At 43.8% G+C, this 27,898-nt stretch overlaps 1 protein-coding gene across 1 annotated transcript in view; it reads right to left on the bottom strand.

Annotated features, from left to right (window-relative positions):
• The window catches only part of LOC138580398 (sodium-dependent lysophosphatidylcholine symporter 1-like), a 586,401-nt gene that overhangs the window by 2,257 nt on the left and 556,246 nt on the right, over positions 1-27,898 (bottom strand). The gene's annotated exons all lie outside the window — the stretch shown is intronic.

Below are 27,898 nucleotides of genomic sequence, written 5' to 3'. Positions count from 1 at the left end.
AGAGAAGACAGCGAGTAAGAACCAGAAGTGGCTCCGCAAAATATACCACATAGTAAGAAAGGAACATAACTGGAGGTGGCTAGGCTAAGTGAGCCTCACTGTGGAACAGGCCAGGCTTGGAGGGAAGGGTAGAATAGAGGGCGTTGGCCCTAAACCTGGCAGGGGCCAGACATTGAAAGGGAAAAGGGGGAGAGCATTCTGCTGGGAGCTCTAGCTCTGAGACTGGTGGTAGCTGCAAAGCAAAGACGTTTGCATCCTTGGACAAACCCTTGGTTTGGTGGGGGATAGGGGTGATCATAATGGTTTATAGTGAATATGTCGAATGCAAAAATGGCGAAAAAGAAAGTCGAAAAATAAAATTTCGAATGTGTTTTTTTTAATGGGGGAGTTCCCCCCAACCCGTTTTTTTAATTTACAATTTATTTCTACTAGCTAAACCCCCAAAAAACATACAAATAAAAAAAACATTCAACATTTTTTTACACATTTTTTTTCCGACATTTTTGCATTCGACCAAATGTTTTCGCCTTTTTAACTGGATACCGATCATAACTATTGTAAGCTGACACATGCCTATGGTGAGGGAAAGAATGTCCTACCAAACGGAGCTGATCGAGCAAGAGGGACGCTACAGATCTTGCCTCAGTAACATATCAGAAACCCCTAGGGCAAGATGCAGGGTTACCGGTCTTGCTTTGGTATAGCATCCACAGACTCCTCACGAAAGAGCGAAAACAAGGAAGGGCTGCAATGGAGGAGTACATCAAGGCTACAGCCTCCCAGGAGACTGACAAGACCACGACAAAGAAGTGCGCTGAGGCACTAACAACAACCCTGAGACTGCGGGCGATCTGAAGGACACTTTCCTGGGTGCAGATGCCCAGGAGCTGTTGACTTAGCATAAGAACTTGACGTTGGAGTCTGGGGGCTAGTTCTTCTTGGAATAGTCTCTTCCCTAGACTTGATTAATCCCTGGGCCTTAGAATCTTCCCTTTCGGTTGGTTCCTCATCCTATAGGCACTCCTCTAACCCCTTCCCACTAAGAGTAAAATAAAGGCATTTAAACATAAACCTGCCTCTCATGTGTTCTATGGTATCCGTCTCGTGATACTGTATTCGGCTGATAGGAGATCTCTGGTCCAGGACTGAGATAAGAGATAGAGGATTCCTGCAATCTATCCAAGCTCTGACCAGCTGGGGACCCCGGCTACCTTCCAGCAGGTATTAGGACTTAGTCCAGGGATACCAAGATAGGCGTGAATCTCCAGAAACATGCCTTTTCTACCAGATGGGCTGCTCTATGTAAATGATCAAAGGTTTGTCTTCACAGAATAAATCCCAACTGGTTGTGATCTATTAAATCCAGAGGTTTATCCAATTGGCTTACTATATTTTAAAAATAAATCTTTGCAACAATATTTACGAATGCAATGGGTATGTAAGACCTGCACTCTTGTAGATCTATACTAGGCTTTGGTACGAGGTAATACAAGATCCCAACATAGCCTGTCTCTTGGTTACAGACCACCTGAAAGAATTGAGCAGGGGGTTATGAAGAGTGTTAGAATATGAATGAATGCCTTACAAAAAGGATCTAGAAAAACCTTTCTGTGTAGGGGAATTTGTCGCTTTGAGGGTCTTCATTGCACCTGCCAGAGATTTTTATGTTATGTCTGCCCCTAGAATAGTATATATTTTTTTAAATTTTATTCTGATAATCACATTTTGGTATTAAATGTATAAGGTTTTGAAAACCAAACATGATAAAAAAAGAATACTATTTTGTTTAGCGGCCAAGCAGGGTAAATTCACCTTGCCTTTCTGGGACACTACTTGTTCATCATACAGGCCTGTAAATCTAAAAGATTTCTTTCTCTGTGACAAAGCCCCTGCCAATCCCTTGGGGTCTCTATTCAATTGGCCAAGGGAACATGACATCTCACCAAGGCAGAGGCTGATAGGCCTGGTATAGGAAAGATTCCCTGTTCGCTCTCACTCGACAGCCATTTCAAGAAAGGCAACAGTCGCAGGAGGGTTGATAAAGGCTCTGTGGTAGTAGGTAACTTAATGGGACCTGGGAATACGGAAAGTAGGCTCCTCTGTCCCATGGCACTTACTCTGGGAACTTGAGCAGAATCCTGAGAAGCAGAGACCCCACGGGAGAAGAGAAATCAGACTCTCCCCAAAGTACAATATTTTCACAGCGGTCCCAAAGAACCAGCAGTACCTGTACGCTTGGCCCTCATCACGTGGGTCTACGAATCACATCTAAAATTATAGAGCAAATGAGAGGGACCTGAATTAATAAGGGCAGGCATATATACATCCATCCATCCAATCCACATCCATCCATCCAATCCACATCCATTAATTCATCCACAATCGATCCATCAACATTCACCCATATCAATCTAGCCGCATCCATCCATACACAACCACCCATTCACACCCATTCATATCCATTAATTCACATCCATCGATATCCATTCATATCCATTCATTCACATCCATCCATATCCGTTCATTTACATCCATCCATAACCATTCATTAACATCCATCCATTCATTAACATACATATCCATTCACATTCATCCATTGTCAGAAAGCTGAGGGTATCCTCACTCCTAGACCCCCTGGATCTCTTCTGAGGTGGCCAGGGAAAGTCCACCACTCTTGGATCCCGACCCTGGGGGTGGAGAAGCGAGGGAGGATCACCTGGGTGTAGAGTCCTTGGGGATTGGGAGCAGGGGGAACCCAGGTGAGACATGGTATCCCCTTTCCCTATCTAACCTTTCCCTGACCTTTTTGGACTATTGTAAGCCAGGCCCCCTAATTTCCCCTCATGTGACACTGACAGTACTGAGACGAGGAAGAGGCAGCTGAGAGTGATGAACACTATGCCACTTCACTATTTCAGTACTGGGACGAAAAAGAGGCAACTGGGAATGATGAACACTGTACCATTTCATAACTTTAGTACGGGGACGAAGAAGATGCCTACAAAGTGTTGTGAAGGTCTGGCATGTCCCCTTAAGCATGGCCAGGTAAGCTTAATTGGGAAAGCACATCTGCAACCTATTAAAGGGTTGCAGGTATATAAAATGAGGAGGATCAGGGAGGCCTTTGCGAACTGCAGGGAACCCTGTTTGAGGAGAGGCGGGCCACTGGAGGAAACTGCTACGGGCTGGTCCACTGTGTGCAGCACGCTGAGATGCTGGGGACTGCAGAGAGAGGTGGTCTCAGGAAGCGTGGTGTGGGAGCTGGTGCTCCGGTGAGCAGACTGAGGGCAGAGAAGGGAGCCGTGTGGAGAGGCAGTCCCTTTCCCTTCTATCAGAAGTGCTTGTCCTCCTGTATCAAGGAGCAGACACCGGCGTGTCTGAGGGGAAGGAGTTGGACCCTTGACAGCAGAAGGAGAAATGTTTGTGCTCTGCACTGCTGGGAAAGCTATCAAATCGACCAGTGAGTTTCTGTCAGATGAGAAACCTAGTGAGCAAATGTCTGAACATTTCCATTGTTAGAGAATACTTTGTATTGGAGTTGTCACATGTCTCAAACAGAGCGTTTCTGAAAGTATCCGGTCTAAGATAATTTACATTGTTGACTGTTTAAGCACAAGTAATACTTTGTATCGGAGTGATCGTGTGTCTCAGGAAGAACATTTTTCGAAAGTCTCTGGGTGCTGTGAAATCACTTGAAGTAAAACACATGAATATTGAACATCGGCTGAATGGAAATTGAATCTCAAGCCAAACCAATGTCCATTGAATACCGAACTGAATAAAAACTTACAAATTAAGCAAAACCACTGCATGTTGAATTCCCACTTAAATGGAACTTTAAAATTGAGCCAAAGAAAGGCGTATTAAATACCGAATTGAGTAAAAGATTCAAACAGCAAGTTGAAAGCAAAATAAAGCAGAATTAACTGAAACCCTAAAGTTAAACCCTATACAGCCAAGATGCCCACATCAAAACAGATTATGGAAAAGGGGCGCAAGTGTGACAGAGTCATAAGAAGACAAGGACACATGTGATGATGGAATTAAAGTCTTGGGGAAGGGAACCCTGAGACTTGAGGAACTACATTTGTTGACTTGAAGGGTCTTTTGTGTTTGAACTGTGTTACTTGGAACTTGGAGAAGGGAACCTCGAGGATTGTTTAAAACTGTATCACCTTGAACCTAAGTAAGGTAATTTTGAGACTTTTTGTCAAACTGTTTTACACTGGGGGAGGGAGCTGAAAGGAAGCTGCGAGCTGGAAGAAGCTCATAACTTTATGTTGAACACTGTTTCTTTTGGCTGCTGATATCCCTACACATTGTATAGATTTAGTTCCGAGGGCAAGTATAGGTTTTGGACACAGTCAGACATAAGTTGAACTCTTTGACTCAGACCTTCCTTAGTTTCATTTAGGTAGGGAAATCCCACCTTAGCATAGGGCAAATTAGGCCTTTTTCCATCCTGACATTTAAGTTAATAAAGTGTTTTGTTTTGAACTTTGAATCTGTTGTCTGTGTCTTGCTTCATGATGCCTTTCATGCCATCCATCCACATACATCCATTAAAATCCATCCGTTCACACCCATCCATCCACATCCATCGCCATTCACATCATTATTAATTCACATCCATCCACTCACATCCATCCATTCACATCCATTAATTTGCTAAGAACAGATAGGCCAAGGGAGGCCATCCCATAAGGTTGTGGCATGGCAACCAGACAGTGGACATTCTCCCCCTGCCCCCAAGAGGTGAGACTAGCCTGCCCTAACCCCCATATCAGAACCCAAAGCGATCCTTAAGAGTTAGGCCCACCAACCAGACTCTACACCAGATGCCTGAAGAGACATGCCCAAGTTCCCCTAACCCAGAGAGAGGCCGCAGAGTCAGGGTCATGGTGTGACAGGTAGAGGCAGGACCAGCTAAGGAGGGGGACAAGCCAATTCAAAGTCTCGAAGGCAAGAACACAATACTATAAAGGACACACACACCCTCAGACTGTCAGTGTGGGTATTCAAATGAGTTTGAGAATGGAAAGAGAAGAAAGACACCTGTTTACAGCTAAATGGAAGAAGGAGCAGGAGGTTGTTTAACGCCCATAGGACTGGAAGAGAGACCCAAGCAACTGGGCCAAACTGGTGCACAAGAGCTCAACAGAAGGGCTGAAGCAAATACCTGGGAGCATGAGAGTGGTCTTGAAGCCGGAGGCAAAAGGGGGGAGGGGCGTGGCATCCATAGAGGGCGATTTCTTTTGGGAAGACAGAAGGGCAAAGATGAAACCCATGACAGAACAGTCCAGAGGGGTGAGGAAGGGGAGACAGTGACAGCACTGCCTAAAGAGTGAAGACTAGGGAGTATGCGATAGTAGTGCCCAAAATGGTTAAGGTGGTCAGAACAGTGATAGTAGAAGCCAAACGTGCGAAGACGAAAGCAGAGACGATAGTGTCCAGATGGGTGATAGGTTTGAGGTTGACAGTGGTGGAGAGGAAGGTGGTGCTCAAAGGAGTGAAGAAGTTGTGGATAGTGACAATATTTCTTAACATTGTGTGGAAGGTGTAGACAGACCAAAGGTCAGTATGTAAGAGGAAGGAAAGAGAAAGGACATAGATTAAGATCATTGAGGTTGTAATTGAAGAGTGCACAAATGAAGAATGGAAGTGGTAGTGTGTGAGACAAGAGTCAAGAAAGAGCAGAGAGGTGGTGGAGGAGGAATGCCCCAAGAGTGGAATCAGCAATATTAAGAGGGAAGAGGAAGCCTGCAAGAAGAGGCAGAATACTAGGAATCAGGGTTGTCTAATGACACACACAGAAGACCCTAGATTAGCTGGCCACACATTAACCCCCCACCCCATCATGCTCCCTGGTTCTAAATACAGGACTTTGGGGTTCCCTATCACCTCTGCCTCTCACTCTCTTTCAATAAGAGACCCCAATGCGTTCACTGGATTTGAATGTCGGGAGGAGCAAAGTGAAGATCCCTGAGCAGGCTACAAAATCCAGGATCATTAAGAACAGGTCACAAAGAAGAAAGGGGATATGTCCCTGTGAACCCAATGCACGCTAAAGGCTGCTCAAAACCCCAGACATAGAGCAAGCCCCAAGCTTGGAGAATGCAGACTTGCTGAGAGATGCTTGATCCAGTGGAGACTTAGAATATGTTTTGTTGTTGTCACTCCTACAGGAAGAGAACCTCAGAACCTCATGAGGCAGACGTAAAACCTTTTGATTTAATTTGTTCCCTGCAATTTAGTCACAGAACTGGAGCAATCCTATCTTTCTTTTGCACTTATGCCTACCCTGCTTATTGCTTTTGCCACTCATTGTTAAAGTTCCAGAATAAACCACTTTAACCTTACATTTGCTGAGTGTTTCTGGTACTCTGGCCCTTGTCACAAACATGTTAGTGTCATGGGTGGGATCATTGCCTGCACCTATCCACCTTAGGATCCCAGTTCTACCAACTACAGTATCCGCATCCAGCTTGGAGGCACAGACTAACTGCCTCATCACGAGTTTGGCAGTAACCCTTAAATGCGGCGGTAATGCTATTACCGCCGCATTTAAGGGTCCACCAAATGACGGGTTTGGCAGGATTTCATACCCCAGTTAAGAGCAGGGGGTAAATCCACTGTGAATTTGCCGATTTCCGGCGCTATTACCATGCGGTAATACCGCCGACAGTAGTATCGCCGAAAATTCCCCATTGGGCCCAATGGGGAATGGGGAATTCCTGAATGGGCCCAAAGGGGAATGGGGAATTACCGTTCTGCCAAACCCGTGATCCGGCGCTAATAGCACCGGGGGGGCGGTGTTGGCGGTAATGCTAATAGCCCCGGCGGTATTACTGCTGGGATACCGGCCAACCCGTGATGAGGCCCTAAGAGTTAAAGGGGTAGGAAGAAGAAACGGGGGAATAGGTCCCACCATTTCCTACCCTACTCTCAGTTTCTTAACCCAGTTCTTTTTAGTGTCCTGGTGGGTTTCCCCACTTCGGAACACTACTCTGTGTCTAGATATCATTTGGATGGCCTCAGAGTAGAACACTTACGAGGTGACCATGAAGGGGGCCTCAAGGTAATCAGAGCTACCCTCGATACCAATGTGATGCATGGCTTGGAGTACAGCCCACCAGGTGTTTTCACCTCTTGAGCGGGAAGCTCTTGGTTGCAATTGGGGGTTGAATATCTGGAGGAGAAATTTGAAGATCCCAAAGGAAACTACCTAATTCATGATCAGTAAGAACAGGTCAAGAGAGAAGAAGAAAATGGGAGCTGCCCCAGTGAAACCAGGGACCCCAACATAAAGCAAGTCCCAAGCACTAAGAACTAAGACTTTGTTTAGAGACATTACAGCCAGTGGACAGACTTTAGAGAAAGGTTATTTTTTGTTATACCTCATCCAGGAAAAGGCCTCCTACACCTCACCTGGCAGAAGTAAAGCCCTTTGAATTTTTAGTTTTCCCCCTGGAATTCAGTTAGTCACAGTTACAGAAGCAATTCAGACTTTTCTGTTGCACATTATGTAAGCGTTCCCGAATAAACCACTTTATAATTACATTTTCTGAGTGTGTCAAGTACTTTTATCTCTGTGACAGATGTGACAGATGGTTTCAGAGCGGGCGAGATATTTAAGACCAGCCTGGAGGTAAAGGTACACAAGAGTGCTATGTTTTTCTTGTGCCTCTATGGTCTACTCAACAATGATGATGGCTCCACATTTTCAACCTGCTGGTGCCAGATAATCCAGACAGGAATTGACAGGGCTCTCATGGAGCTGGCCGATTTGAGGTAGCGGCACACTTGCAAGTGGGGCCCTGCTACTATATATATGATGCCTGGGAAGCTCAGTCAGCCAATGTCATCAGATCTAGAGCCAAAGATTAAACAAGAAGCTTTTCAGTGTCTAACAGTATGGGAAGGGGTACATCACTTGCAAAGGAACCCATGGGTCCTCTGACCAGATGGACCCTCAGGTTTCTACCACCAGAGTCCCAGAACATATGTATCCAAGGGTTCCTGCTAACCATCTACCAAGAACCCCTGGACGGCCAGATGACATCTAGGGGCCAGGAGCCAGCAGCAAGAAGAATCGAGGCCCTGTTAACCCCACCAAATGGAGAGAAGACACCAACCCTGGAGCTGGAGGTGAATGCTTCACTTTACATCCGAAAATTGTTTAGTTTACTGTAGAAGAATTACGCCTTGCAGTAAATCGGACAAAATCCCTATGGACTCCAAAAATGGGGGATAACACAGTTTTCATACTCATAGTCAACGGTCTTCAACAGGGCTACAAACGGATGCTGTGCCCGCTGGTTCAAGGGAGGTAATAACCTGAACACGCTTCCCTTGGTCCAGAGAGGCAGAGTTTCCCCTAACGTGTGTTGGCTTTTGCAATTAAGGCTTCAACCAAAGTGTCCTCTCAAATGGTCTGGATGAGAAAACACACCCAGTGAAGTGAAAGGTGAATGGATAGAGTCCCTTTGTACTGATAGCCACAGGGACAAGCAGCACTACCCAAACACTGAATGGTGGACAGGGTCTCCATGCACCAACAACCAGAGGGATAGGCCAGCTCTGTCATAAGAAAGGAGTTACAGTAGTAATTGAGGACGAAAAAAAGAGCTTTGATTACACCCAAAAGAGGCCAGGAACACTCACTTAGCACATTTACAGAGGGTCTCGGCTAAAAGGGAGACCTTTCCTAACACTCCTTCCCCCTCCCCCAAAGCTAATAGGCAAATAATCTTCCACTAGAATGGATCCTGTGTTCCAGTCGACTACACATTCTGGACAGACCACCAAATTTGCTAGGGTTGGTTCCTAGCCTATGCTCAATGGTGATGTCAAAGCCTTGTCAACCTGTGGTCCACTTGATCAGCTTAGGGTTATTTCCTTTCATTTTCATCAACCACTTAAAGGGCATATAGATTGTCCAAATCCTATCCTAAAATGTAGGATCTAAACCTCCTGAGAGAGCACACTGTGGCAAAGCATTCCATTTCCACAGTGATCCACTGCATAACTATACCCTTTGCCTAACAGATGATTACCTAAAAGGTTATTCCCGGCCTCAGTTACATGTTCAGGTTGCAAAATCCTCCATGTTAAAATGACCCAGACTAACCATAACAGCATAAAGATTGTGCTAATTTATAGACTGGCCAACCTAATGCCAGATTTTAATGAAGACATCACCAAATAACTAAACAGTTTCTCCACCCCTACCTCTGCCTCCCTCTTTTTAGGGGATTTGAACTGCTAGAGAGGAACTCATTTGGACAAAGAAGCTATCGAAATTGAAGCTGCCCTCCTATACATTGTTTACGAAGTCCAAAATCGCGAACCCACCTCTGCCAAAAACCACATAGTGGATTGGATCGTGACAAGAAAGCTTGAGGCATAGATCATTCAGACCACCCCTTGCATATGATAAGATCATTATGTCATTTTTATTCGTAGGCTCTAATAGAGAATGATGTGGCGGGTTGGGGCTGTTTTGATTACAACCTGTCAAAAAGCTAATTTTGCACATATCCACAACCCAAACCCAAACACATAAGGCCAATCTGTTTGTTTTCTGCTTACCTAAAAGTCAATAGGATGACATATAGGTTGCAATAAACATACTGTTATTTGTGGAACAATTGTTCTCCTGTCCTGAAGCATGTTAGCTACCTGAGTCGAATCTCATGTGAGAATCCCTCAATTTTGATGAGTTGAGCTGAAGCTGTTGATTATGTATTTGTGGAGTAATTGTATATTCTGTATATGTACTTAGTTAAGCATGAAAAGATGATCCCAATTCTCTTTCAGAATACTCATACATTGCTCAAAAATTGCAAGTTTTAAATTGAAAATTGTAGATCCTATAATAGTTTTTGTTAAGTATGAAAAGACAACCTTGTTATCTTATGGAACATTCCTACACTTTTAAAAATTGTAAGTTGTTAACCGAAAAGACGATATACTCTCAGAGACTTATTGTCAGGAACCGTGAATGGACGGTTTGGAAGCGCTGGAAGCATTGACTGCGCGCGCTTTAGTCCTCACCCAATATGGTGGCCGGGCCTTTAAATTCTGGCTCCTCCCACAAACCGATGCGTTGTATCTGTACACTACGCTCCGGTTCGTGTGGAACTTCGTTTGTGGATTTTCCTCCCTGCCGTTCCTCCTTAACTGCTGCCTTTTTCCCTGTACCTACCTTCTGTGCTCGCCTTGTTTATACTCCCGGGTTTCCCGTCTCCTGGCTCCTGCTACTTCCACCTTGTATAAGTTATATCTCCTCGTCTGTTCTAACGGCTCTGCCTTGCCTGAGCCACTGCCTCCTACGTTTCTTGCCTTCCACTGAAGCATTCTATTTATTGAGTTTCGTGCTTTCTGACTTTAGGCTTCTCTGCACTCTACAATTCTCGTTTGCTACTTACTTACTCTCTGCAGGCATCTTCCTACTTTCCTGCTTGTGGCCTGGGTATTTTCTTGCACTCTATTTCCATACTTACTCCTTCCTACTATCTTGTCACTGTTATTTGCGGGCATTCCTATCTATACTCTCATTCCTTTAGATTTCTTATTTGTTTACTTGGGTTCCTATTTCTTTCCTCTGAGTGCCTCTATTGTGTTTTCAAAGGGAAAGGGTTAATCTACTGTCTCTTCCGAGCTACAGACTCTCTCCACCAGTGCTGGAATCCGACTTTCTTCGGGTTCAGCTGAAAATAGAACTCCATTGTCTTGTGAAGGGAACCCACAACTCCCTCATAGAACCCATCTCGAAACAGGGCTTTTTCTGCATTCGTGCCTTTTCCCAGGCTTTAGGACTGGCCCCCTGGGGGTCCCCGCGGACAGGGTTCCATCTCTGCCAAGGTGGCCTCCGGAGGGGCCAGACCCTATCTACACGAAAAGAAGGTCAAGATACCAAAGGACAAGACTCCTATAAGGAGGAGGGACCGTAAGAAGACGGAGCCGAATCCTAAGGAATCCGCCACAGAAGATTCAGGTGAGGAGGAAGGGGAGAAAGCCTCTGATCTTGACACTTATTTGATCAGGTACTGAAAATGTCGCCTTTTCTAGAACACTTATGTACTGTTCAAAAATCGTATGTTTAAAATCAGTATTTCCTCTTTTTACAATTCATGAATCATATTGGTTTTATGCACATCTGTTGATTTAAAGCATTTTTGATATATTTGTAAAGGTTTTGTAAACCAAAAAAAATGTCATTCACTTTACCATTCAAACCCTACACCCCCTACCCAAGCCGAAAAAACAAATCAAATTAGTTACAGATCGGAACTTTGAAAAGGTTCACCATCATAATCTCTTGGTTTGCCTGGATTCTATTATGACCAAGACACATGCCTATGACCAAGTGGACAATATGGTGTCCTCTTTCTCCGACACATTCACTGAGATGCTAGACTTAACGGCCCCCCTTAAAACTAAATTAGTGAGGAATAACCCAGGCCACCAAACCTGATCCACTCCCGAACTAAGGGATATGAAGAGAAAAAATGGGCCCTTGAATCCCAGTGTCTAAAACATCCTTTAGAGGCAACCAGGACAGCGTGAAAAGAGATTGATAAAGCTTATAAACACTTAAACTTAGATACCAAAAATAACTTCTTCAACACTCAAATCCAGCAAACTGCCAACTCTACAGGAAAGCTATTTGAAATCTTAAAGTTACTTGAAAAAAAAAACTAGGGTATCCCAGACTCCCTTTCTACTCACAAATCTAGACTGCACTATAACTCATGCGGCCTTTGACACCAAAATTATCAATGCAAGGAACAAAATAGCATTGGCCCAGAGCCATATCGCTATACAGAGGAAGCAGACAACTACAATACATAAGGGATCCAAGTACCCAGCCTTCACATTCTCACAAATCTCTACCTAAGATATGCTTAAAGTTTTATCTTATCCATGTGTGCAACCTCCTGTCCCCACAATATTTTGGCCCCAAACTGATTCTGGAACATAAAGATTTATTTGCCCCATTTCTTACCCAATTCATTAATGCTTCCTTTAGAGCTAGCCAAGTACCCAATGCAATTAAAAAAGTTACAGTTACTCCCATTCCAGAAAAAACAAACATTGACCCCAGAGATCCAAGTAATCTGAGACCGATTACTAACTGTCAATTTCTCCTCAAAATACTGGGCAAATTTGCCACTACTCGGCTTTGCCGAATCAAATAACATCCTCCATAAATTACAGTCAGGCTTCTATCCATCTTTTAGCATGGAGACAGCTCTTGTGGACTTTCAATCCCACCTGCTAAAAATCATGGACGAGGGGAAAGCTCGGATGCTGATTTTATTAGATCTATCTGCAGCATTTGATCCGATAGACCACAAACGTCTCCTAACTTTTTTGAAAGATCACAGCCAATGTTTCCAAGGAGGCTGTGGATTGGATCCATTCATTTCTCTGAAATTACGAGTCAAGAATTCAATGGGGACCTGCATTCTCCACCTCAGTGCCATCAATTGTGGGGTGCCCCAGGGTGCTTCCATCTCGCCCGTCCTTTTCAATATCTACAACAGGTCGCCCTCCACGCTTCTCGATGACTTGGGTGCATTTTTTACAAACTATGCAGACGGCACCCAATTGGTCATGGAACTTTGTGGTGATCATGTAAAAGACTTGACTACTTTGTCCAATATTTATTGCCAAATAGAAAGTTGCAAGTCAGAAAACTGTCTGTGCCTGAACGGCAGCAAGACATAGCTTCTGATATTTGGGTCTCAACAATTCAGAGCCAAACTCAGTTCAAAATACAGCAGTTTTCATATAAAAGACAACAAAATTGAAATCCAACAAAAGGTAAAAACTTTAGGTGTCCTAATTGTGGCATCCCTCAATTTAGACAATCATGTAAAATAGATTAATCAAACCTGTAACTACCACTTACGGCTACTCAAGTGCATTTGCCCTTATATCACAGAAAAGAACAGTGTCATTATCGCCCGAGCCACCATCTTGACCAGATTTAACTATTGTAATGTGTTGCTATGCAGGGCCTCCACCGCCAACCTTACTAAAATGCCAGACAATTCAAAATGATGCTGTTCGTATTGTTAAAAACGTTCCCAGAAGAATCCGCATTTCAAACCACAGGAGAGATCTGCACTGGTTGGCCATTCAGGAATGGGTCCACTTTAAAATTGGCACTTGGTTCACCGTTGCCTTTACGGCTCACCCCCAGGCTACATCAAATCCCTGGTACCTCTGTACCAGCCGTCCAGAAGTCTCCACTCCACCAGCCCAGGTCTAACTCAGGCCCAAAAGCTAAATGCTTCAAGGGCTTTGGTAGATCTTCTCCTGTCAAAGAAACCTCCTTTTGGAACACATTACCATCCACACTCAGACTCCAAACTGATTTAAAATCCTTCAGGAAAGCACTGAAAACGTTCCTGTTCAAGAGAACCTCTTCCTCTTCTAGTTAGCCCATTAGGCATCCTTGTCCCATCTTGTGTGTTCCGTCTACCTGTTTCACTGTTTGAGCCCCAATACCCACAGGCTACTCGGCGCATTACAAATATATAAATAAAATAATGAAGCAAACCGTGTTTATCCAATTAAGCTAAGACTGCACATATTCCTGCTCCCGAAGCATCCGTTGCAATATGAAAAGGCTTATTGATATCCATAACCATGAAAATTAGAGGCTTGCAAAAGCATCTTTCAATCCCTTTCAATCCCTTGCAAGGTATTCTGACACTGTTCAGCCCAAACTAGCTTTTTAGAGTGTTTGGGGAAAATAATTGCAATGAGAGGGACTACTGTTGTACCACAGCCATCCATCAAATTCCTGTAGTACACAGTGAGACCCAAAAAAGCTCTCCCTTGGGTTTCAGTAGTAGGGGTTTGTCACAGGCCTGACGGGTCATGAATCGGCATTCTGTGTTCCTTTGCCCTGAAAGAGGAAGAAACTATTGTTTCGTTCATTCTGTTCTGTTGCATCTCCTTTCTATCAACGCTGGAGATTGCCATGGAGACGCACGGTGCAAAGTCACATCTGATTATGCTGCGTTCCATGAAGATTCTGTGTACACTAGTGGTCACGGGATAGAACTACATGTCTTGTCTGCCGCATTGCTCCGGACAACGCTTCTGTATAAAGCGTTCTCTTCCGCACAGAACGCTGCTGCTGATTAAAGTCAAGTATTGTGTTTTTTGTCTTTGCTCTGGAAGCTACGATCTACGGCTTGTTTCCGACTTCCCTTTGTCTACTGATTTGGCAAATCCATTGACCGCCCGATAACGAAATCCCGCCTGCTCACTGGACTACCTGCTTTTCGGATGCCTGCTTCTACTCAGAACCTCACGGTAATCGACCTCGGCCTGTCCCCAGACTACTCCTTTAAAGCGTTTGTACTCCATAGCACGGACAACTCGTTTGCAGGGTTATTACGTGGCCAAGGGCTACGGTCGCTTCATTTCATAGCGTTACTCTGCATTGCTGTTTATCTCTCTGTGTCTCAGTTCCATCTTTCCCTGTGAGCTGCTATTGTCTGTTTACTTCAACTCTTTCCTTACTCTCTACAATTAACCACACAGGACCTGATAACTTCCATCCGGACTCGATTCAAATTAACTTCCGAGCACTGATACTGTGCAGAAAGACAACAGTGCACCTACCCAGATCTAGCGCGTCCCTCGTGCCGTTCGGGTTTTAGGTCCATACTCTGACGTTTGTTCTCACTGGCTTCAATTGCTTCTGGACTGGTCTTCCTCCTTTGTACTGTCCTGGTAAGCCCCAGAACTCTATGACTATATTTAATCCTCGATTTAGTGTGGGTTTTTGATAGTGACAATTCCTTTTTGTTTCTTATCATATTGAGGTTGGACCGGGTTGGAGATCTAGACATACCATTATCCGGGGGAGAACAGAGAACCCGATTTGTGAAGGCTACTCCTTCCAAACTGTTCTACCTTGTTATGGCAAAACATTCCTATGCCTAATCACTTTCTGCTTTCCTTTACATCCTGGGTTACAACGGTGTGGTTGTCCCACTCTTTCGTTTGATTTGTCCCTTTGTCTTGGTGCATTATAAATCAGCAAAGGGGTGAATCTAAAGAAAGATCTCCCTCAAGTGAGGTGGCCTGGGCTAGGATGGGCCCGGTTTTTCAATTACCCAGTTTAAGTAATCCAGTCTGTCACGGAATCTGGGCAACTGGGTGAGTACTTGACAGGATTTCCCATTCTTGTACAGTTTCTACCATACTAGGCATACAAAACCAAGGTAGAACCATAATTCTTGACCAATCAGGCATTGAGAAGCCTTTAGGGTTAAGGTGGCCTTTTGATAAGCCTGAAACACCTTCCTTGGGTGAGTTAAATATTCTTCCCATCTTGAGCTGTGGAGAGCAATATAATCAAACCCATTTCGGAAAGGTTCAAAAGTCTCTAGAATAAGGAAGGTGCATTTTGAAATCTAAAAGGTATTGCTCTAAATTCGAGGGGTAGATAGAAAATTATTTATTTTCCTTGGCATGGTAATTCATGGTAATTTGTCAGTACCTTCATGTAAGGTCAAAGGTCCAGATACATTTAACAGCACCTGAATTATTAACTAATTCATCAGTGCGAGGAAAAGGGTGGGCATCCATGTTGCTAACAGAGTGTACAGGTCTAAAGACATCTTTAAAACCTTAAATCCTTGATTCACAATTTAGGGACCAGTACCGCTGAGCTAGGGTCTTGGTCTAATTCATGGCTTTATAAACCGACGTCCCAATATAGTATGCACTCAATATGTTAACGTGTTAATTGGGATGACTCTAGAAGCCTCTTTGGGAATCCCCAGATCCACTACATAACTGACCTCTTCAAGTTTAGAACCAACCTTGTAGAGTCCTGTCCAATCATTTTGTAAAGCTCTAGGCTTTGTAGGCTCCATGATGAAAACTTTGTGACCAGAAGTCAATCTGCATAGCTTTCTGGTCAACCAAAGCTTCACCCAAGCTTGACCATCTTGCAGATTACTGTTGTTTGATTCCGGCATCCTCTTCCTGATGCCTAGCATATACTTCATCACATTTATGGTTGGACTGGTATGGGACGTCTCCCAACCGTTCCCCACCAGGGAAAATATTACTTTGGCAGGATGGCCAAAAATAAGAATACAATAGTTAAATCCAACACGCTCTTGTGGAACTTCCCTGCATACAAACAGGAGGTATGGCAAAAGGAGATCTCACTTTCTTCTCAGAGGTTGCTCCAGTGCCGAAACGATGCATTTCATGGTTTGGTTGACTATTCTAACCAATCCATTAGTATGTGGTTGATGAGACATGGAGAACTTGTAAGTTACCCCACATTCCCTTCACATGGCCTTCATAAAGGTGTACAAAAGTAATTTTTACCTGCCAGGCAACTTATTTGGGGAGTATAAAACACACAGCAGCGCTCTGGCAACTGCCTTAGTAGTGACAGTGCTCAGTGGGATGGCTTCAGGATACCGGATTGCAAGGTCAACCCCTAAAAGGATAAAATGGTTTCCTGATGCCGAAGGAGAGTCAAAGGTACCAGCAATTCCGATACCCACCCTCTCAAAAGGAACTCCCACAACATGTAGAGGGACCAGATGTACCTGGATATTTGCATGCACATTGCCTGACAACTGTCACAACTCTGAAGTACAGATACCATATGCGCACACCAATTTACAAATTGAAACCCAACTCCTACATTGTTGTTTGAGGTAAACCAGCCCCAGTATGTTCATGAATGTCGGTTTACCACAATGTTCTCAGAAAGGCAACTCAGATACCAATTTAATTTTTTATTATTGTTTTATTTATTTGCATATAATCTTAAAGATTTTTACAAAAGAGAAAAGAAAAAAAGCACTGGAAGGTTGTGCAAAAGTTCACAATTCTAGTTAAATGCTGGTTTCATCATCAGTTCTGAGGGGTGAGCGCAGTTTTTCCAGCTAACAATTTGCCTGGTAAGTCGATGTGGTGCAGAATTTTGTAAGTGGCTAACAGCCACTTCGTTTTATCACCGCTAATCAATTTAGCACAGCATGTTGGTTTGTCCATCCGTGAAAAGTTCGATAAAATTGGCCACAGATATCGTGCTCTGATCTGCTGGTTTCCCGGACAATGGAGCAAAAGATTACGGATAGTTTCTTTTTCATTGGGTGTGTTACAAAATCGTCAGCTGTTGGTATTTGAAAGGCCTCTAGCTGCCAAGATTTCGTTAGTTGGAAGCAGGTTTAAAAAGTCTATTCCTTGTCTACTCGGGAATGTATTGATATATGGCTGCAGTTCATTTAATTTTCTTGTATTTGTTGAAAGGTGGATGGTCAATTTGTTACCTGCTGCAGCCGCTAATGTCTCTATCCAGTCTAGCTCTTTCAGTTTGTTTTGAATTCTTACCAGGTTATTTAACAGCATATCTTCATCACATTCAATAGACTTGAGAGTCTTGATGTTATTAGTTTTCCATAAGGACAGTGACTTGCTGTTGGAATTCTCCAGTTCTTGATTTATTAAGTTGTAGACAGAAGGAACTTCTGCCGTCCGACACTTTCTGTAAAGCATGAGGGTCGCGTATCTTATTGTGCCTTGGAGTGAAAATAGGCTAAGTTCGCGAAGGATAGAAGCAACCGCCGTTGAGTTCGGAAACAACAAGAACTTCCTCCAGAATAGAGCTTCAAGCTTTGGCCAAACATTCAATGGAATGTTGGGGGATGCTTCAGTCCCATAGGTTAATGATGTTACCACTTTTCTTTTGTAGAATTCAAGTACAGGGACTGCCGAATACCGTCCGTACTTTCGATCTATAGCCTTGTCTTGCATAGCTAGTTGTTTTGCATTTGCCTTGAGATACCAATTTAAAATTTAAAGACTTTCCATTACCCTTTCTATGTACAAAATAAAGTAGAACATGTTGGGAGAAAGGTAAAACTCAAACAAAAGGTCAGGATGTTTGTGTTTCAGTGTCAGAATGATAAGGTCTCCACTCGTTCAAAAAGATAGTATTTTTCCCTTTTGCTTCACAGAGGTTCTGCAAAACAATAGTCAGTCTCCTCAAAGTTATGTAAACAGTTAATATAGTCTTTGGCAAGTACAACGTATGAAACAAAGTGTTACAAATGTTTAAGTCTCACCAAAGGATACAGGCTCAAACTGAAAAGGTCCCAACTCAGTTTCACTCCACAAGGATGATGTTGTCGCTCCTCTCTTGGCCAGCCCGTTGGTGGGGATTCCTCCTATCCTCCAACTCTAGTCTCTTGCAGTGCAAAGTTTCTCTAGCCACAGAACCCCGGCTCTGGGTCAGCCAGGTGCTTTCGGTGTCCTCAGGGTTGCTGTCTATTGGACAAATTAGGGGGGTAGCACTCTGACAGACCAGTAACAGCTTCCAGCTAGGCAGAGGTTCATGTTGGTGCTTCTACACAGACATATTGTGCCCAGGTTGGGTTTGCTCACTTCTTTCACCTGCGGTCTCTCTCTGTGTTTGCCCTGGACCATTGTCCTACCCTTGGATAGCTCTTCCTATACCCGGCGTAGTCATTCCATCTTGTTGCTCCATCCACCTTTCGACTTCACCATTGCTCAACAGGGTCCTCTAGAACCTCTCTCTTCTCTGTCTGTTTTGTGTGGGTTTCCTTTTTTCCTTACATCTGAGTCGGTAAGCCTTACCACTTCTCTAGGGTTTCAACTCTTTTCTGCCTCTCTTGGCCTTGCCAGTCTTGCAGTTTCCCCCTCTCTCTCTCAAACATCTGTTAACTCCCTCCCCTCTATACACTCATCCTCTCTCTCCATGCCTTGCATTTCTTTTTCCCAGAGGATACTCTCAGGTCTTGTCTCTTCAATATTTACCTGTGGTCTCATCAATATTCTCCAGTTGGTCTCTCTCCTCTACTCTCTCTCTATCTGTTCAATGAGATCTGTTCTCCAGGCTTTCACTGCCTGCCGTCTTCTCACATCAATAACCATCTGTTCTTGCTCTAATATTCTCTCCTTCCTGTATTACTGTCATCTCATACTATTCCCAGATGATACCCCCAGTCGTTCTTTTACAGGCAGTATGTCTTCTCAACCAGATCACTTATTTTGCTCATAGGTTCCCTGCGCTTCAAACTTTAAATAATCAATCCGTGTGCTTTCTAACTTAGTATCTTTTGTTTAACTTGTCTTCCAATCATTTTCTCTTTTTGTCTGAGTTCCAATTCCATTGCAAACCAATAACTTCCTCATTTCCCAGGTCTGCACATTTGACTCATAATGTTCCTTTCTTATGTTCCGTCTGTCTGGTTCCCACTGTAGGTCTTTTTATCCAGCCAGGTCTTCTGGAAGACTCCAGTAACATCCCTCCTCAAAATTCAGGCACTCTCTATTTCCTAGATCTAAACCTCCAGATGCTTCCCTTCCAGCACAACACACCAGTACCTCTATGCCCCTTCTCTAGCACCTTTTCACCTTTAACCAAGTCTTTCTGCTTGGGGTCTGGCCAGAACTTCAGGCTTCCTGCTGGCAGCTCTCCGTGGGGCAGACAAAGTCTATTTGTGCTTGGGTGCCTTTTAAAGGCCAATTCCTCTTCCTCTTGATTATTGTCTTAGCACATTGGTTTCACCTGTGATGTAAGGGTTGGTCTTTCTCCTGATTGACCAATGTGCTTAAGGTCATGTGGTATGTCAGTTGGCCCGCCTAAGGCCTATAGAGATTGGTGGTCATTTAGGATTTTCCTTTGGCTGTAACTGTAACAGGGATGGCTGCCTCAGTGCTTGCATTGTTTGTCTGCGGTTTCTTAAATGGAGTGTTTTGGAAGGGATGAGTTCTTTTTATGATGGTTAATTTGGATTTCTAGCACTTTTTCACATGTTTTTGAATTTGTGGAATTTTGTCATTGCTTCAAAAAAGTCAACAAACATAAACCCAACATCTATGGATTCCCAAACGTAGTAGAAAATGGGTTTTGAAGGTGGTCAATGGATTAGGGACTCCATAGGGTGGAATGGGGATGCACAATGTGGTAATCCGAGGAATTCAGGAATGGGAACTCGCCGTTCCTTCTACTTAAACGCTCAAAAGAAGTATAATGATAACCATTCCTTGATTCCAATACTCTAAGGTAATCTGTACAAGGTACCCCATGAGCCAACTGTATCAGGAAGTGCCTTGCTGCTTGAGGGAACACCAACCTCCTATGGTATCCAACAGGCAGAGTATGGGTTCACTATACATAAGCCCATCTTCACAGTAGATCATTTGCTTCCTAGGAGCTTTCACCTCTAATTGGGAACAGGCATTGCCTCTGACCCTTAAAGAAATGCTAACTTGCTGCTCACCTTCTGCAAGTAGCCTCTTCATTTTAGGGTGGGACTTAGGGTGTAGGAATTCTAATTCTGGTTGAGTCTCTACCTCCCCAGGTGTGGGAATCGGAGCAGGTTTGGGTACCTCGGGTAGGCTTTTAGCAGAAGGAGTAGACTTCTCCCATGTAAACGCCTTGGGGTTCTCCTTTGGCATAGGTCTAGCATTCTCTACATGCTTGACAATCTTGGAGCCAGACCTGGTGGTCATCCCCTTGGGAAAGACTGCAGTGTTGGAAAATAACCATGACTCCTCTATGTCATTACTATGTAGTACAGTTCCAGTTACATCCTTTTTCAGACTGACAGAAAGGGTAACAGTCATATCATTAACTGTCAAAGTTGCAGGCAGAACTGAAATCTTGCAAGAAGTTCCATGTACAATTTAAGTGCACATCAGAGGAACCATAGCAAACTCCTCTGTGGTCAACAGAGACTGCACCCCCGGCGTTATGCTCACCCCAGTTTCTCACAGGCCTATAACCTCCTGACCATTGATAAGTGAACTATAATTAAAATATTTTCTAGTGTTTCCACGATTAGAGTTATAGATTCAGACGTTGGCTCCCAGAACCCAAGGGACTATCATGTTGATTCTTCTTGAACTCCCATAGACGCACCCATCATTTCCATTCTGTCCTCAAGACGTCAAGGTAGGCTAACACTTGGGACCCGCTTGGTTTTACCCTTACATCCTTCACACTATCATTAGCACCAAACCTCTGCCAAATGCAAAATACCTTAGGGATTGAGTGTTACTATGACCAAACTCCTCTCTGGCTTCAGGGGTACTACTAAAGTTACCTAGCCATTTGATTTACTACCCTTATGTTTGTGGCCCCATTTAGTGCGATGTCTGTTTGACCCCTCCTCTTACCTACTCAGGTTTCTAGGGAGCTCTTTTTCATTGTGGGACAAAAGCAGCTGTTGCAAACCTTTTTAGCTCCAATTCCTTGGAGTCAGCCAGCCAAGTACTGTCTGAAATCATGGGGCAAGATTAAAACCTATGCTATAGCAAGACTGGATGGACCATGTCCTCAAGGGCGTTTGCTTTGTTGCCTTCAATCGACCCACTCAAATTCTTAAGGGATGAAGATTACCCCAGTGACACTATAATTTTTCAGGTCTGATTTACGAGTATTCTCAAATTTAAGGTAAAGGGCCTTAATCTTGCTTTCTGTTAGGACAGATTTTTCTTTTTGCTGCTTTCCCTTCACAGACATCCATGGGACACCCTTCCAAGCACTGAAGAATGCTGTGGAAGGGAATCGCCCTCTGGAGTCAAGGAATTTTCACCTTACTGAACATTTAAGTTGGAGTTATTCTATTTTTGTTTATGAACACTCTTTTGCCAATATCAGGTTGAAGACATTTTCCCTTATCACTTTTGTTGTTTTGTATGTACTGTGAGGGTCAGGATAGAACGTTTTGGACACAAGGACAGCTTTTTATTTCTGACATCCTGACACAGGCAGTTACTTACTTTTTGGTTTAGCGGTAGGGAATTCCTCTTGGAGCAGGACCAGTAAGGCATTTTCCCAACCCACATAATTGAATACAAGTCTTAACCAAAAACATGACAACTTTGTGTTCGGCTTTCATTTCTGACCCCTCACACACAATATAATAGGATTTGGTATTCATAACGCGCCTTTACACAATGTGTTTCTATGCACCACAAGACAAGGAGGGGAAACAGAGGGATGACAAGACACACCATTTTACTAGGCCTTGCGACATTCAGACCGTGCAAGTACAACGAGAAGTGCAGGGGAGAGGGTGTGGGTAGAAGTGCAGGGAAGAGATGCAAGGGGAAGTGCAGTCAGGGTAGCAGGGCTCAGAGTAAGTGCGGGGATGGCAGAGGACTACATGGGTGCAGTCCCAGACTGGAAGTGCTCGGTAGGCCAGAAGGCAGTGCAGGGTGACTGGTCAAGGGGCGGGGGGACGTGGTCCCTGTGTTACTCTGAGGGCAACCACACCACCAGTCAGGATGAGCAGACAGGTAGATTAGTAGGGGAATGGGAGAAAGAAGGAAGAAGAGAAGAGGAAGGTCTTTAGCAGCTTCCGGAACTTCAGGTGATCCGGCTCAAATCTGGGAGGGGCCGAGAGGCCATTCCAGAGGGAGGCCCCTACAGAGGGGAGAGATCTACTCCCCACTCTCTGTTTGGAGAAGTGTCTCACCCCCAGAGAGTTTGAGGTAGCTGAGCAGAGGGCTCTAGAAGGAAGGTATTTTGGAGGAGAGTGTTGGATATAGAGAGGAACACGATCTCAGAAATCCTTGTGGATGATGCAGAGGGTCTTGAACTTGCTCCTTGCAGCAACAGGGAGCCAGAAGAGATATCTCAGAGCTGGAGAGATGCAGTCCCTGGGCTTGAGGCCAAGGATAAGTCTCGCGGTCCTGTTCTGGATTAGTTAAAGAGGGCGAAGAGTAGAGTTAGGAAGATTGCGAAAGAGGCTGTTGCAGTAGTCCAGCCTCGAGAGAACCAGAGCTCTGAAGACAGTGAGCTTCTGGGGGAAGGTGAGAAAAGGTAGGATAACTCTGAGGAGGTGCAGCTGGAAGTGGGCCTTCTTGGAAAGGTCTGCGACGTGTGGGGAGAAGGAGAGAGTGGAGTCGAAGATGACGCCAAGGTTTTTTGCCTAACAGGAGGGTGAGGGGAGGGGGCCCAAGGAGGGCAACCAGAGGGAGAGAGGAAAAGCGGGAGCAGGGGTCCCAATGAGAAGGATCTCTGTCTTACTGCCATTAAGGCAGAGGTCGTTGGAGGCACACCATCCCTGAATAGTGGATAGACAGTCAGGAATGAGCGAGGAGGGAGAGGAGGCTGAGGGTAGCCTGAAAGAGAGCCAAGTTTCATCTGCATAACACTGAAAGTTAGAGGAGAATGTAGAGGCCAGGGGGGCCAGATAGACATTGAAGAGCCAGGGTGAGAGGAAAGGGCCCTGGGGAACACCACATGTGGAAAGAGAGGTGGAGAGAAAGGATCCAAGTTTGATCTGGGAGGGTTAGGCCAATAGGAATAAGGTTAGCCACGCCAGGCCCTGTCCAGTGATGCCAAGTTTCACACTGAGAAGGTTGATCAGGGTGGCGTGATTGACTGTGTTAAAGGCAGAAGAGAGGTCACGGAGGATGAGGACCGAGTGAGAGCTGGAGTCAAGGTTGGAGAGCAGATCTTCAGAGGACGGCAGTTTCTGCTTAAGGAGATAACCAGCAGATTGAGTGTGGAGGTTTAGCAGAGAGATTGACAATTTCTCAAGGAGTATGCCCAGGAAAGTAGTGATAGAGATTGGGCAAAAGTTGGCCAGTAGGGAGGATCAGCAGAAAGCTTATTCAGGAGGGGTTCACAAGGGAGTGCTTGAGAATAGAGGGGAAATAATCAAACACTCACCAGGTCTAGAAAACCTGGCACTATTCAGATATGTAGGTATGTTGGAACCAGAAGCCTTATCAGCACTCAGTTCCGATTTCCTATGCTCCAACTGATGTGTTCTTTCTTTCTTCCTTTCTAGTAACTCTGCATAAGTTCTATTTTTCTAGTTTCAAGTTCTCTATCCTTGTCCTTAGCAGCTTGTTGTGCCTGTTGCCAATCCACCTTTCCACGCTGAAGATTGTAGCCTCATTTTCAGATCCTAAGAGAGCATCAGTAGAAGCTTTATTAGAAGCAGAAGCAATAGGGGTAGAGACAGTAACATTGTCTGCACAGGATTCCCTACAAGCAGCAGGGAAAGGGGCTTAGTAAGTACATCTTTGAAACCTTTATCATGAATGCCCCTGGCAGCATGTGATTCCTTCAGTTTTTTCAGCTTTGAATTTGCCTAGGACCTCTGTTGTAAATGTTACAAGCAAGTGAGCAGCAATGCCACAACAAGGCTTTTTAAATTGTTGTAGAAACAATAGGGTGGGTGGGAAACATACACAAGTAAATAAGGTGTACATTACCTACAGCAGAGTGAACTTTATTCAATTGTAACTTGGGCCTTTAGATAAGCACATCTGCAGTACTTCTGATACAGAAGTCCTAATACTGCTGATCCCACCACTCGCACTACTTTGTTTGTAGGACTTGCACCATCACTGGTGTGGGGTATAGAGCGACAAATCTCTAGTGGACCTGCTGGGTTTTCACCAGGTTAGACCAAATTCCCACTTGTTCACATGACACAGAGACAGTCAGACAGACAGACACACACACACACACACACACACGCACGCACGCACACATGCACACACGTAGAAATACCATACATTTCAGCCCAAAACCGTGTATGGCATTGGTGGGGGTAACAAAAACCTGCTGGAACAAAGTGACCCAAATAATACCCTTGGCCCATATGTTATGTTGTACTTCCAGAACCTTTACGTGTATGAACTTTCTCTTTTATAATATTATATTAGTATCACAGACACGCAAAGGTATCCTAGCACCAAATGTTAGCATGATACCATGGGCAGTGTCTGTGTCGTAGTGATAAAACCCACTGAGACATAAAAAACCCAAACACTCAAACCAGCTACTCAAGGCCCCACAATGTGTTTACTACTGCCACTTTCACACACGGGTGCCATAGTACCACATTTCAAGGACTCTGCATGTATAGCTTTTTCATGCCAGGACAAAAACTGTCAAATAATGAATTTTCAAAATGTTTAACACACAAAGGAATAACTGCTGAGCACCATGTAACTTGGACACTGCGGTAGTGTGTCAATGGTGGGATCCTGAATGAGTGGTGCATTGTGGGAAGAGGAAAGGAGTGCTGCAGAAGCTTTTCTGACTGTTTTCTGATGAGTGTGATCCATTTCTACTGCATGAAATCTATGGATCAAATTTCACCCTGAAGTAGTTTGCCTTTCACACACATCGCCTGAAGGGACAAAACCAAACAAAGGTGAGGTTGAGAAGGTTTCCATAGGGAGAGAGCAGGGCATGCTCATCTCTGTGTGTGACAATTATAAATCGGAGGCAGAGGGCGAAGGGCAGTAGCTTTTTTAAAGAGTGCTACCAGGGCTGTGGCTTGTAGCTCTGCCAGAGTTGTGAGGGGTGCTGATGTGGGAGGTTGTTTTACTACCCCAGGTAGAGCTAGCAGTCACATTTGGTAATCAATGTTGTCATGTTTGATTTGCAGTCAGGAATGCCTGGAAAAATGAAATATAGGAATGTAGAGGAGATCACTCAGAATGGCCTGATAACTACTTCTGACGGTGACTCCTCTAGTGCCTCTGCTTCAGATGGGAACTAGAGTGATGATCACTGTGAATAACAACTCATCAGAACAGGATCATTTGTCAGCAGTCTATTGACAATCACCAGTTTTGATAAGCAGTCTAATGCAAGATGGTTCACAAAGGAGTATAGCCGGCTGCTGTCGTAAGAGAGGAGGAAGAAAGAGAATGCACAAACACTGCTGCATGTTAAGCACCTTCCCTAACTGCCAGTAAAGAAACTAAGCATACAACCGGCAAGAGTGGAAAAATATGATCATTAGGTCCACCAACAATGTATCAAAGGTTTTCAGCAGACATTGTGCGTCAACGTGCGGGGGGAGCAGGTGACCGAAGGGTAGAAACAAGTCAACAGGCCTTTTCGCTCCTCTTCACAGAAGAAATCCCATACAAAACCGTGAAGGAAACCAACGAAGAGACTGAGCGTGTGTTAAGGATTTTGATTGACAACCTCCAGATAAACAATACACGTGGAAGCAATTGGATGCATATAGAGGCTGACTTATCTAGTAATCATGTCTGCTTTGTTTCATACCAACAATGAAGATCTTTGCAAATTTTGGTCAGAATGCTCAGGATGCCCATATTTCTGAATCACAATAAGTCTCAAAATATTTGAGAGCATCACAAGGTTTTGGTACTTTGATGACAAAACCAAATGCCAGGAAAGCCACCAGGAACGTATGGACTATGACTGTGGCATGGCTTACAAAAGGCTATGTCACTGGGAGAGACCTGACAGTTGATGCAGTTAGTGGGCTTCAGAGGCTGCTGTCCCTTCCACCTGTATATCCCCAGTAAACCAGTCAAATACGACTTTAAGATATGGCATTATTGTGTTTCCACCAATTCTTATCCAATGAGTGGTGAGGTGTATTTGGGGAAGCAAGCTGTAGAACTATGCCCAGGGAATCCAGCAGTATTGGTTTGTTAACTGAGAATCTGTTTAAATATGCAGAAGAATTTATACGACTCAAAGTTCTAAAACGTAATTCCTATGTTAGGGATTCCGTGCACATTTTACATAAGCTTGACCAAATTGCTTGGGAAGAGGACTATATGTTGGCAACTTTTGATGTGACAGTGCTTTATACTTCAATAGAGCACAGCCAGTCAGTCTCTTTTTTTTAATGGATACATCAGCCTATATGTTACATTATGAGATGGTCAAGGAAAAGCTTACATTTAATGTATATCTATACATTTAATGGAGAATATTACTGACAAGTGAAAGGTATAGCAATGGGTGCATGTTTTGCACTAGCACTGGCTAATCTTTTTATGGGGCAATATGAACAAACAGATGCTCTGGTCAATAATAGGTTTGCACAAAATGTAGTCATATGGTGTCACAATGATATACTCTAAATGTTTAAGGATTGGTATTCTCCCACGTCATTGAGCATGTTTTTCAAAAAAGGTTTTACTTATTATTATTATTATAATAATAAGTAAAACCTTTTTTGAAAAACATGCTCAATGACGTGGGAGAATCCAAGCCTATAGAGTACAAGAATGCATAATTAATATTTTACTAACATTTCATCATTACTTGGAGGTTTCTGGTATGTTAATAACTTGTACATAAGAGGGATAAGGATACTCGCTAAATTAAATTGTGGATCACGGAAATACACAATGAAATTGGGCATGGCTTTTCTAAAAAAAAGCTTTAACTTATATTATTTGAATCCTATACAGCACAATAATACGTAATAACAAATAACATACTAACATGCTATCATGAACTGCAAAGATTCCAGTATTTGCATGATTTATATATTATAAGGATAATCATGATTGCTAAATCAGTTTGCAAATCACAGAAGTAAACACCTGGGAATCAGACATAGTGATGACATCACACATTGAGCACAATTAAGTCATTGCGCAAGATGACCAACTTAAGAGAGAAGTAACATGGCAATGGCACAGCATGCATCACCTCAACTAACTAGGTACAACACAGAACACAGCCTAGGTGAATTACACCCCACTATTTAGGAAAGTGGCAATGAACACTGTCAGGCCTAGGACCTCTGTCACTATCATTTTATACTTCAGTATGTACATGGATTTGGTCAGTTTCTGCACATATCCTAGAGTAATCACAATATTTGGATAAAGAATTAATGAAAAAGAGCTAGCATTAAGAACGTAAAAGCAACAAGAACAGAATTTCGAGGGTATGGTCATCCAATAAGGGTGAGTGACTTGGAATATACCTAAAATAAGGCAATGGAAATCATTCCAATATATTTTTACAAGATAATGAGAAAATAAATAATGTATTAATATTTGAATAATGGCTGTAGATTTCACAAATGCATTTGGAAACAGATTTGGTGAT

Source organism: Ambystoma mexicanum, chromosome 3p, assembly GCF_040938575.1.
Source record: "Ambystoma mexicanum isolate Mex_15411 chromosome 3p, UKY_AmexF1_1, whole genome shotgun sequence".
Lineage (NCBI taxonomy): Eukaryota > Metazoa > Chordata > Amphibia > Caudata > Ambystomatidae > Ambystoma > Ambystoma mexicanum.
Note: the sequence above shows the minus strand (reverse complement) of the source record. Positions and strands in the feature narration are given on the sequence as shown.